This window comes from Hyaena hyaena, unplaced genomic scaffold, assembly GCF_003009895.1.
Source record: "Hyaena hyaena isolate Hyena2069 unplaced genomic scaffold, ASM300989v1 scaffold_478, whole genome shotgun sequence".
Classification (NCBI taxonomy): domain Eukaryota; kingdom Metazoa; phylum Chordata; class Mammalia; order Carnivora; family Hyaenidae; genus Hyaena; species Hyaena hyaena.
In genome coordinates, this window is record NW_024081110.1 from 719,548 (window position 1) to 730,219 (window position 10,672).

Sequence of the window (10,672 nt, forward strand, 5' to 3'; positions counted from 1 at the left end):
AAGAAGAAGAAGAAGAAGAAGAAGACAAGCTCTTCCACATCTCACATCTCTGCCCAAAGTCTTTTCCCCTGACAAGTTCTCCCAGATGCACGTAGGCAGGACAGGACCCTGGGCCATACACTCGCTCGCTCCTACGCCTCCGCCTCAGCGCCTGCCTGCTGCAGTTACTCTTGCCTTCAGAGCTGACATTTACTGAGCAACTACTAAATGCTAAGTGCCATATGAAGGATTTTTCGTGGATTTTCTCACCCAATCCTTCCAATTACCCTATCAGGTGGACATAATCGTTGTCCTTCATTTTTTTAAATTAGAAGGGTCAAAATCCCCCAATTTGTACGTGGCAGCGCGCCTGGAGCTGAAGCCAGGTCTGACCCGGGACTTGTTCTCCTTAACTGTGGCGTTAGGATCTGTCTCCCATGTGAGAAATCTGAGTTCCAAGATGCTGTGCGCGGAGTAACAGCACCCCCAGGGCTCAACACAGAAGCTTACAAGTTGCTGAATATGAACAAATGTGGAGAAAGAGGATTTTCTTCCCTGCTCTTCTTTTTTCTTAATTAAAAAAAAAAATTTTTAACATTTATTTATTTTTGAGAGACAAAGAGACAGAAAGTGAGCAGGGGAAGGGCAGAGAGAGGAGACACAGAATCCAAAGCAGGCTCCAGGCTCTGAGCTGTCAGCACAGAGCCGGACACGGGGCTTGAACTCACAAACTGCGAAATCATGACCTGAGCCAAGTCGGCCACTTAACTGACTGAGCCATCCAGGTGTCCCTATTCTTTTTTTTTTTTAAAGAAAATTTTTATTATTGGAAGTCAAATATATACAGAAGTAGAGTAATGATATAATGATCCTCCAAATACCCAAATCCCAACTTCAACGCTAATCAATGTAGGGCCAATCTTAACACCAGCATTTAATCAATTTAATGTTAAATTATCCAGTAGAAAGAGCCCCCTTCATTACTCTTTTACAGGATTCTATGTTCCTAGTTATCATATGATCATTTACCTGCGTGTAGGCTTTTTTAAAAAAAATCTTGAAATGGGCAAGTCTTTCCAAGCAAAACATAAAGCAAAGGAACTGTAAAGGGGAAACTGATAACTTTTTCCCTATATAAAATTTAAATTTTCTGAAGAGCATAAATATTTTAAACAAAGTAGAAAAAATTGGGGAAATAAGGGGCACGTGGGCGGCTCAGTCGGTTAAGCATCCAACTCTTGTTCTCAGCTCAGGTCACCATCTCATGGTGCATGAGTTCGAGCCCCATGTTGGGCTCCACACTGAGAATTCTGAACCTGCTTGGGATTTTCTCTCCCCCCGTCTCTCTCTGCCTCCCCTGTGTGCACGCACTTGCTCTCCCTCCCAAAATAAATAAACATTAAAAAAAAATTTTTTTAACGGGGGAGACAGCTGTAACATATACGACAGATGATTAAAGTGTATATTTCCAATGTATAAAGAACTCTTAAAAATCAGTAAGACCAATACCATGTTATCTGGAAAAACGGGTACAGGGATGAACAGACAGGTTCACCTACTAATCTTAAACAAGAGAAAGACAAGGAATTCCAAGCGACACTATTTGTCAAGATACTTCCTCTGGTACTCTAGGATTTAGGAGTAAGACTCACTCTAGAACAGAGGAAAACACAATTCTTACCTGTAAACTTGTTTCTTCAAAACCGGGTCACCCTGGAGTCCAGTATCAGAGTTAAGTGTGAGAGGTGAGTGTAAGCAAGCCTGCAAGACTTGTGACTTCAGAATCCTTCCGAACGGGATGCCAGGGTAAGTACTCCCACCTGACAGTGTGACCACTAGCCCATGATCCAGGGGTCTTTCTCTCAGTCCTGCTGGGGAGATGAAGAGAAAGATGAGTGAAGAAAAGTTGAGTGTTTAAGAGACAAAGAGCTTAAAAACAAAGGCAAACCACCAAGCCCCTGCTGGATGGCATCTGAAACCCAGGGTCTGGGCCCAAGAAGAAAAGTATTTCCATTCAGTGGGGAAATGTGGTCCACCTTTCCCGAGGGGCCACAGGATGGCTTGAACGGAGGAGGGTTTCCAGTGACCTGACACAAATGTTCAGAGTAGTCAACATCCTTCAGAAATAGTACCCATATCCTCTTCAATAAGGAAAATAAGAGGAGAAAGAAAAAAGTATATTCTCAGCCATAGGCAAAGCCAATTTTAGGAATATTGAACCTCTTGGATGAGGGTTTCTGAGCCTTTTGAAGTCATGAATTTTATTAAAAAACAATTCAGGGGCGCCTGAGTGGCTTAGTCGGTTAACTGTCCAACTCTTGATTCTGACTCAGGTCATGATCTCATGGTTCGTGAGACCGAGCTCCATGTCAGGCTCTGTGCTGACAGAGTAGATCTTGCTTGGGATTCTCTCTCGCTCCCTCTCTGCCCCTCCCTGCTCGCTTGCACTCTCTCTCTCAAAATAATAAACTTAAAAAAAAAAAAAATCAAACCACCTCTGAAGTTTACCTGCCAAAAATGGAGAAATGGAAACTAACTGACCTAAGCTTTTAGATCTAGCTTCCAGCTTACAGGAAATACAAGGGATAGAGGGGCAGGCTAAACCACACTATACAAAAAGCCAAATAAATCCAGAATGTGAGGCATCTACAGGCAGCCAAGTGCCACCAGTAATTCACTGGCATCAAAGAAACCCACTGAGGCTGTGACAGACCAGGGTCAGCAAACTATGGCCTTTAGTTAAGTCCAGCTCCAACAGTAGAGTTTAAAACAAAAAGCCACGAAAAGAAAAGTATATTGGAACACAGCCTTGCTCATTCATGTACATACATCGTCTATTGCTACCTTTTGGGGAACACACAGTTGAGTAGTTGCAACTGAGGCTACATGGACTGCAAAGCCTCAAGGAGTTAGTATCTGGCCCTTTTCACAAACCCCTGTCCCAAATCAAAAGAGACAACAGGTACTCAACAAAATACCACGCGTGGACCTTGCCTGGATTCCAATTCACACAAACCGAAAGTAAAAGTAAGTGCATTCTTGAGGCAGTCAAGGAACTTTGTGGACTGGGTCTTAGAAACCATTATGGAATTACTGCCAATATGATCACATGACAACGTGTTAAGGTTATCATACACCTTAACAAAAGGAAAAAGCCCTTTCGTTGCGGGCGTATAAGGCACCACTTAAGGGTGACCTGATGTGGTGCGTGGAATTGAAACTGCTTCCGACAACAAAAAAGATGAAGCAGATACGGCCAAGGAAATCGTTTTAACAAACTGTCTGATCTATCTGATAGATGCGTGGAAGTTCACTGTACTATTCCCTCTACTTCTGCGTTTGCTTTAAGAAAAAAGAAAAAAAGTAGAGTTTGTGCCTTTCGCTTCAGGCACGTCCCCCCTCACCCCTTCCTACACGGAGTCCAGCCCCAGCACAGCAGCTGCTCCTAGGTCTCCAAGCGGAGTTACGTTTTAAGCCCCTCATCTCTGTTCATGGCGTCCGCTACCCCCTTCCACTCCTTAGCCCATCAAAGTTCTACTCTCTGCTCGAGTCCATCACCAATGTGACGCTAGCCATGTCCTCCAGTGACAATTCATCTCTCTGTGCCCCCAAAAGACCACCGGCTCCTTGAAATTTCTTTTTTCCTTAACGTTTTAGCTCTTTACTGTGTCTATGACCTCATAATGCCGTACAAACCCTGAGACTCCTAGTAACTGGGTTTTTTCTGTAATTCTACCAGAAAATAATCATACCTCACACACAGTATGCTCTCAGGTCCAATCTAAACAAGGCTGTCCTCCCCTCCGGAAAACAGTGTGGATGTTCCTCAAAAAATTAACAATAGAACTCCCCTATGACCCAGCAATAGCACTGCTAGGAATTTACCCAAAGGATACAAGAGTGCTGATGCATAGGGGCACATGTACCCCAATGTTCATAGCAGCACTCTCAACAATAGCCAAATCAGGGGAAGAGCCTAAGTGTCCATCCACGGATGAATGGATCAAGAAGATGTGGTTTATCTACACGATGGAATACTCCATGGCAATGAGAAACAATGAAATCTGGCCATGTGTAGCAACATGGATGGACCTTGAGGGTGTTATGCTGAGCGAAATAAGTCAGGCAGAGAAGGACAAATACCATATGTTTGCACGTATAGGAGGATTAGGAGGAACTTGACGGAGGAACAAGGGGGAGAAGAAGGGTGGAAATGGTGGGGGAAAGGGAGAGAGGCAAACCATGAGAGACTCTTGAATGCTGACAAAAACTGAGGACTGATGCATGTGGGGGGGAGGGGGGATGGGCATGGAGGAGGGCACTTGTGGGGATGAGCACCGGGTGTTATATGGAAACCAACTTGACAATAAACTATCTGTAAAATAAATAAATAAATAAAAATAAATAAATAAATAAAAATAAATAAATAAACAAGGCTGCCCTGCGCTGAGCAAGTTCACTGACAAGAGAGAGACCTTCAAATAAAGAATGAATTTCTGGGGGCACCTGAGTAGCTCAGTCAGTTAAGTGCCTGACTTTGGCTCAGGGCATGATCTCACAGTTTGTGAGTTCGAGCCCTGTATTGGGCTCTGTGCTGACAGCTCAGAGCCTGGAGCCTCCTTTGGATTCTGTGTCTCCCTCTGGCTCTTTGCCCCTCCCCTGCTTGTGCACACTCTCTCTCATAAATAATAAATGAATGAACTTCTAAAAGAATGAGTTTCTGTTAAACAAGAGGCTCCTCATGCTTAACTGATGCTCTCCTTTTTTTTTTTTTTTTAGAATATTTATTTTTGAGAGCGCACAAGTTGGGGGGGGGGGGGGCAGACGGAGGCTCCTAAACAAGCTCTGCGCTGACTGCAGCTGAACTCACAAATAGCAAGATCATGTCCTGAGCCGAAGTCAAACTCTCTACGGACTCAGCCACCCAGGTGTCCCTAACTGGTGCTCTCTTAGTAAAATCTTTAATTGCTAAGGTCTGCCCTTGAATAGAGATGAAGGCTAAGATCGCTTGAATGAGTCCTCTCGTCGTCACATCTCCTTGGGACCCGTCCCTCTGCAAACGCTGCTGCCCTCCCCTCCATTTCAGTCTGCAGGGTGCCCTCACCCCTGCTAAAGACCTGGCTAACCTTGGGAACAAAGCCTTTCAATGACTTCACCTGGAAGAGCTGACACAGGTTGGACTTTCAAGGCATCTCACTAGATACAATTTTTAAGAAAATGAACAGGTAAGTTTAAAAACAGTAACCGCTTCTGTCCCTGTTCTCTTGAACTTCCCGCTGCCCAATATCCAAGGCCAGCGTGAATAACCACCCCCACTCTCTCTCTCTAGGTTTGATGCTAATAGTTAACACCCTTGTGAGCAAGGTCAACTAGTGCAAAATATCTCTGAACAAAAATCCACCAATTAGAAATTAATTTAACCTCACATTAATACAAATGCTCTCTACCAGGGTAGTCTGCTTATTGGGGAGCTTCTGGCTTCTCTGGGGAGCAGGTTCAGGAAAACAAGGCATTTTGGGAAAATGAGGGCAGTAAGGCAGGAGCTCTCCATATTCGCATTTCAATGCATTGAATGAGACCAGGAAGAATAGTCTTCACTTACAGGAAAAAGTAGGACTGGCGGAGGGCGACCTACACTCTATACGGGCCAACCCAACAGATTTAGAGATGTCCTTTCGTTTTTAACATGTGATCTCTCCCTAGGACACGTGGCCAAACAATGTACCTACTTTTCAAAAAGTGGCTGCCAGTCTCAGGTGTTTTCTGATCAGATCAACATTAACAAAGCTAGCTGGGAGTCGAGAAGGTATGCTAAAAAACAAAAACAAAAACAAAAAAAACCCACCAAAACCGCGCACCTATTCCGGGTTTCAAGTGCAATTACGGAGTTATCTCTGGCCAATACCGTGAAATTGCAAAAACCGGACTTCGGAATCAAGCGAGAAGGAGAAATTCCTCCCCGAGACTCACATGTGCCTACTAACAGCTGCAAAGAAATCTAAAGTCATAAGCTGACGAACGCCAGAAGTTTTCAGATTTCTTTGGCAGCTTTCGGTTTCCTCACAAACAGGAATCTGCGAAATTAAAACCAGAATGTTTGAGCACTGCCGGCCTCGGTCACCTCCGGGATACTCATCACTCTGTGCTTGTGAGGAACGGGCGGCGTCCACACCTGCAGGCGGTCCCTAACTTTTCCCGCCCTCGCCCACTCTGGCGGGGGCGCCCGCAGCGGCTTTGGGGTGCGTTTCGCGGGCCCGTGTCCCCTCCCTGCCGGCTGGTCCGCAGGCCGCCCGCGGCCCCCTCACGGCCCCGCTCGGTCCCCGGCCTCCCCCCCACCCCCATTCCGGGCTCCCGCGGGCGCCGCACTCGGCCCGGACGCAACGTGCCCCGCGGGGAGCGACGCCCCGAGTCCCGAGAACCCCCGCGCGGAGGGAGCGGGGACAGGCGCCCCGGGTCACCCCGCGCCCGCGCCTCACCTGCCGCAGAGCGCGGCGCCGTCGGGGAGGGCGGACCCGGCAGCGAGCGGAAATCCCCGGCGAGACCGGCGGCGCCGCCCCGGGAGGCCGCCCCCGGCGGCGCCCCCTGGAGGCGGGACGCGGTACCCGCCCGCTCCGACCCCGCCCACACCTGGGCACGCGCCGGGCCCCACGCCGCCGCGCTCACCTGGGGCGCTCCGCCCGGACGCTTAGGCCCTAACGCGTCCCGCCTGGGGCCTCGCATCAGCCTTGACTCTGTGTGGGACCCAGACACACTTAGGGGCACACCACAGCTACACACACAGAATTGAGCCCACACCGGGGCATGCCACCGGAGGACCAAAGCCTCACACTGGGAGCATCCACACTCGGCGCTGGTACCATACTGGACGCAGATCATCCTAGAGTCTAGATACGAGTCTCCCTTTTCAAATAAAACGGTGGTTGTAGGAGACAAAGAAAAGACTTCCCTTCTGTCCTCTGGCTCCTAGACCTAAACTTGAGGCCCAGAAATTGGAAGAGTGAAGACCAAAACTGAAGGAGAATTTTTCTCTAGAGATTTTGTTCATTCTGGGTTTAAGCAATGCTACTCTGGGGACTCAGGAGACAAGGACACACTTCTGTCACCTCTCCCCAAAGACACAAATATATAAATAGTTATTGGAATAGCAGTAATCCCCCTTAATCATTTTCTGCCCCTTCCACTTTCTCATGTATGAGGACTAGTTGACATCTTACTACAATTCGATTTTTACCCAAATAATTCCAGTAGTATAGATGCGGTTGCGCTTTGAATGGATATATATAGATTTCCAACAGAAATCTTTAAAATCAGATTCGTAAGCCATAATTTATTTCAAAGAGATTTCTTCCCAAGATTTGTCTTGGGAAGTTCATGATTAAATAAAAATCTCATCTAGCATGCATTTTTAACACCATTTTTAAAGAGTAGCAGTAATCATCTTAATTTCCTTTTTGAAATGAAGAATGATTCCTTTCTTTTCTTTTTTGAGGGAGGATGATCATGTTGGCAAAGGAAAATGAGCCAAACACATGAATAAATAATTCCTCTGGTGAAGGAAGATTAAAGATGGTTACAAGGTGAGTCTTCAATTGCATTTAATGGCACGTTAGGCTGGAGAGTCTGGTTCAACACAGAGTAGGCTCTGTGGGATGAAGTTGTCAGCTAACTCTCAGAAAATGACTTGTAGAAAAATGGTTCAATGTAGTAGTTTTCAAAATGTGACCCCAGTCCAGCAGTATCAGAAGCACCTAGGAATTTAGAAATGCAAAATCTTACGTCACACCCCAGATCTTCTGAACCACCAATGGGGGGGGGGGGGGCGCTAGCATTTTAACTAGTGTTTACGATGACTTTCAAGTTTGAGAACCATGATTTAGGGAAGAACTGCTCCAGCGTTTCTCAAACAAAACTGTGGATGTGAACCAGCTGGAAATCTTGGTTAACAATGCAGATTCTGGTTCAGGTAGACTGGAATAGAATCTAGATTCACTTGTGTATGGACGCACACAGAGACATTGTGTCTGTAAGTACAATTGCCCAGCAAAAGGAGGGGTGTGGGCTGCCCTTAGAAAGGTGAAAGTCATCCAGTTTCTTAAGGAAACTGAGTGGTTGGTTACAAACCTATGACTTGTCAGCTTAGGATTGGTGAGTTACATAGGAGTCCTGTAAAAACCAAGTGCTCTGGTGGGTTTAGGAACAGAGTGGACTTATTAAGGCCGTCAGGTTGCACCCAAATTGTACAGGTAAGTCACTCACCAAAAAGAGTTCAGCTTACCAGCAGCTGCTTTTCTGCTCATTCTGGTCCACTACTTTGCCGTCCATAATCTCCCATATCCTCAGGCTCAGGGTCAAGCCTGCAAATCACTTATGTAGGTTTAAAGCAAGCAAATATTTCCTTTATCAACTCAAATGATTCAAACCAACAAATTATCTTTATTTGGAATTATGCAACTTGGCCATTTTTGTTGTCCAAATCCAAGTAGGTAAGTTGCCAACATCTGTTTTCCAGACTTTAATGTAATAAGGTAGATAAGGTAGATGCCTGCTTTATATTTATATTCGACTAAATGCCCTGCTACTTAGTTTAATGAGAAAGAGTCCAGCCTCAATCTCCTCGTGACCCCTCCCACATGCCTCCAGCATTGCAAATACCACACTACAAACAGGAAAACATTTGCATCTCTTGAAACTGAAGTTATAATGTGAAATAAATAACAGAACGAGAAGACTATGTCAGGAGCTTGAAATCTAACTAAATAACACTATAAAATCTACTGAAATATTATCAGATGATTCTGGCAAATCATTTTAAAAAGTCATCTTTGACCCCAAATAACCTACAACCTAAATCCAACACTTGTTTTTGTATGGCCCATGACTAATGAGTTTTACATTTTTAAATGCTTGGAAAAAAAAGAAAAAAGAAAAAAGAATATTTCATGACATGTGAAAATTACATGATATTCACAGTTCAATGTTCGTAAATAAACTCTTGCTGAAAACAAAGTCAAGGTCATTCGTTCATGTAGTCATTGGTTGTCACTGAGACTATGCGGTCCACAAAGCCTAAAATATTTACCATCTGCCTTTTTACAGAAAGAGTTTGTCTACCTTGCCCTATAGTTTTTTGCTCTGTTACAATATGTGCCTCTCTTTTCTGAATAATTGATTTACATGACAGATTCCCTGCTGGACTGTTTCATGAGGGACAGACTTGTATCCTTTGTCTGAGTTTCCAGCACTTGGCACCATGGGACACAAAGTTAGGTATCCAATAACGTTTATTTAAGTGAAGTTTACATTTTGATCATTTTCCCTCTGTAAATCTATATAAACTTACCAAAAATTCTTTGCAGTTCAACACTGGATCCATTAATGAGGCTAAATTAGAAAATATGTGTGCAAAAAAAGAAACAAATACATTCTGCAAATAATTGGATTCCTGGCTTCCATTTCTAAACCTGGTGCCCCAAAAAAATTGTTGTTAAATTTGAAAGCAGCAGGGTTATTTTTTCTCTTCTTTTCATTCTGTCAAGTTATTTTACTTAGTACAACAGATCTCACTGATAAACAATTCCCATGGCAAAGAAATTAACGAACAGAGAAAACCAACCTCGTGAAGTTATGTTAATTCACATTAAATTCAATCCTGGTATTTCTAGAATTAATGTTTTAACGATGATGTGCATTGCTGTCAGATATTTAAAACTAAGGTGTTGACCTTTTCTCCACAAAAGAAATGCAGTATCTTTTCTAAAAAAGTCTATGGAGTTTTCAAGGCAATTGCAGTTGAAATGGTTTATACCATTCTTGCCCATCTTCTGGACTTCTAAGAATAAAAAAGCAAAGACTAAAGAGATTGTATACATAAGATTATTTAGTTTTGATGAATAAATCCCTATTCATGAATAGGAAAATGGTTGCAAGAACTCCCAGAGAAAGTAATTTGGCCACTGAAATATGCCATCCACCATGATGGGAGCTAATTACATTACAACGAATCACTGTCAGGCCACCAACCAGTCTCTGACCAAGTAATCCCACGGCCATTGTTCCTCCTAAAACCAGAATCAAGTAATTTGGGTCTGCTCTCCAAACACAAACTGCATTTAATGGAAAGAAAATAATTGCATTTAAAGGAAATAATGCTTACCTGGTGCCTAGAAATGTAGACATTACAAAATAAAATGTAGGTTGGTTCCCTTGAGGTGTCAATGTAAGAAACGAGCACATTTTGAGTGTTGTTATGTGCCTTGCATAATATGACTCTTCTTTTGTCTTAACCCTTAAATAACAGTAGGAAGCAGATATTATCATTTCCCTTCTATATGTGAAATGGCTCCAAGAAGCTAAACGACCCACTTAAAGGCATGCTGCCAGAAAAGAAGAGTGGCAAGATTTGAACCCATATCCAGGTGAGCCCCAGCCCATGCTCTTTAACATGACGGCTAAAACAGGGAGTACACTGGGCAGTATACACTGGAATGTATGTCATCTGGACTAATAATTTCTTTTCTATTTGAACCTTGTGGTTAAAATGACTAATCCTGATGTACAGCTCCATACGTGTAGCTCTATCCATGAAGAGGTTTCCTATGCGTGATTTGAGGCTTACCTCTGCTCTGTGCAGTAAAGACCAGGTAGAGAATTTCTTCCACTTTACCGATGAAATAGAGAGGTTACTTGTCCATCC

General features: G+C 44.1%; 1 protein-coding gene across 1 annotated transcript in view; it reads right to left on the reverse strand.

The window, feature by feature from the left end:
- GGACT (gamma-glutamylamine cyclotransferase) overlaps positions 1-6,248 on the reverse strand; it is a 54,089-nt gene extending 47,841 nt beyond the window's left edge. The window contains exons 1-3 of the mRNA XM_039254285.1: positions 6,152-6,248; positions 5,838-6,053; positions 1,661-1,847 (exon numbers count right to left, since the gene is read on the reverse strand). The gene's annotated coding sequence lies outside the window, so the exon portion shown is untranslated. The remainder of the gene's footprint in view (positions 1-1,660; positions 1,848-5,837; positions 6,054-6,151) is intronic.
- Positions 6,249-10,672: the final 4,424 nt, after the last annotated feature.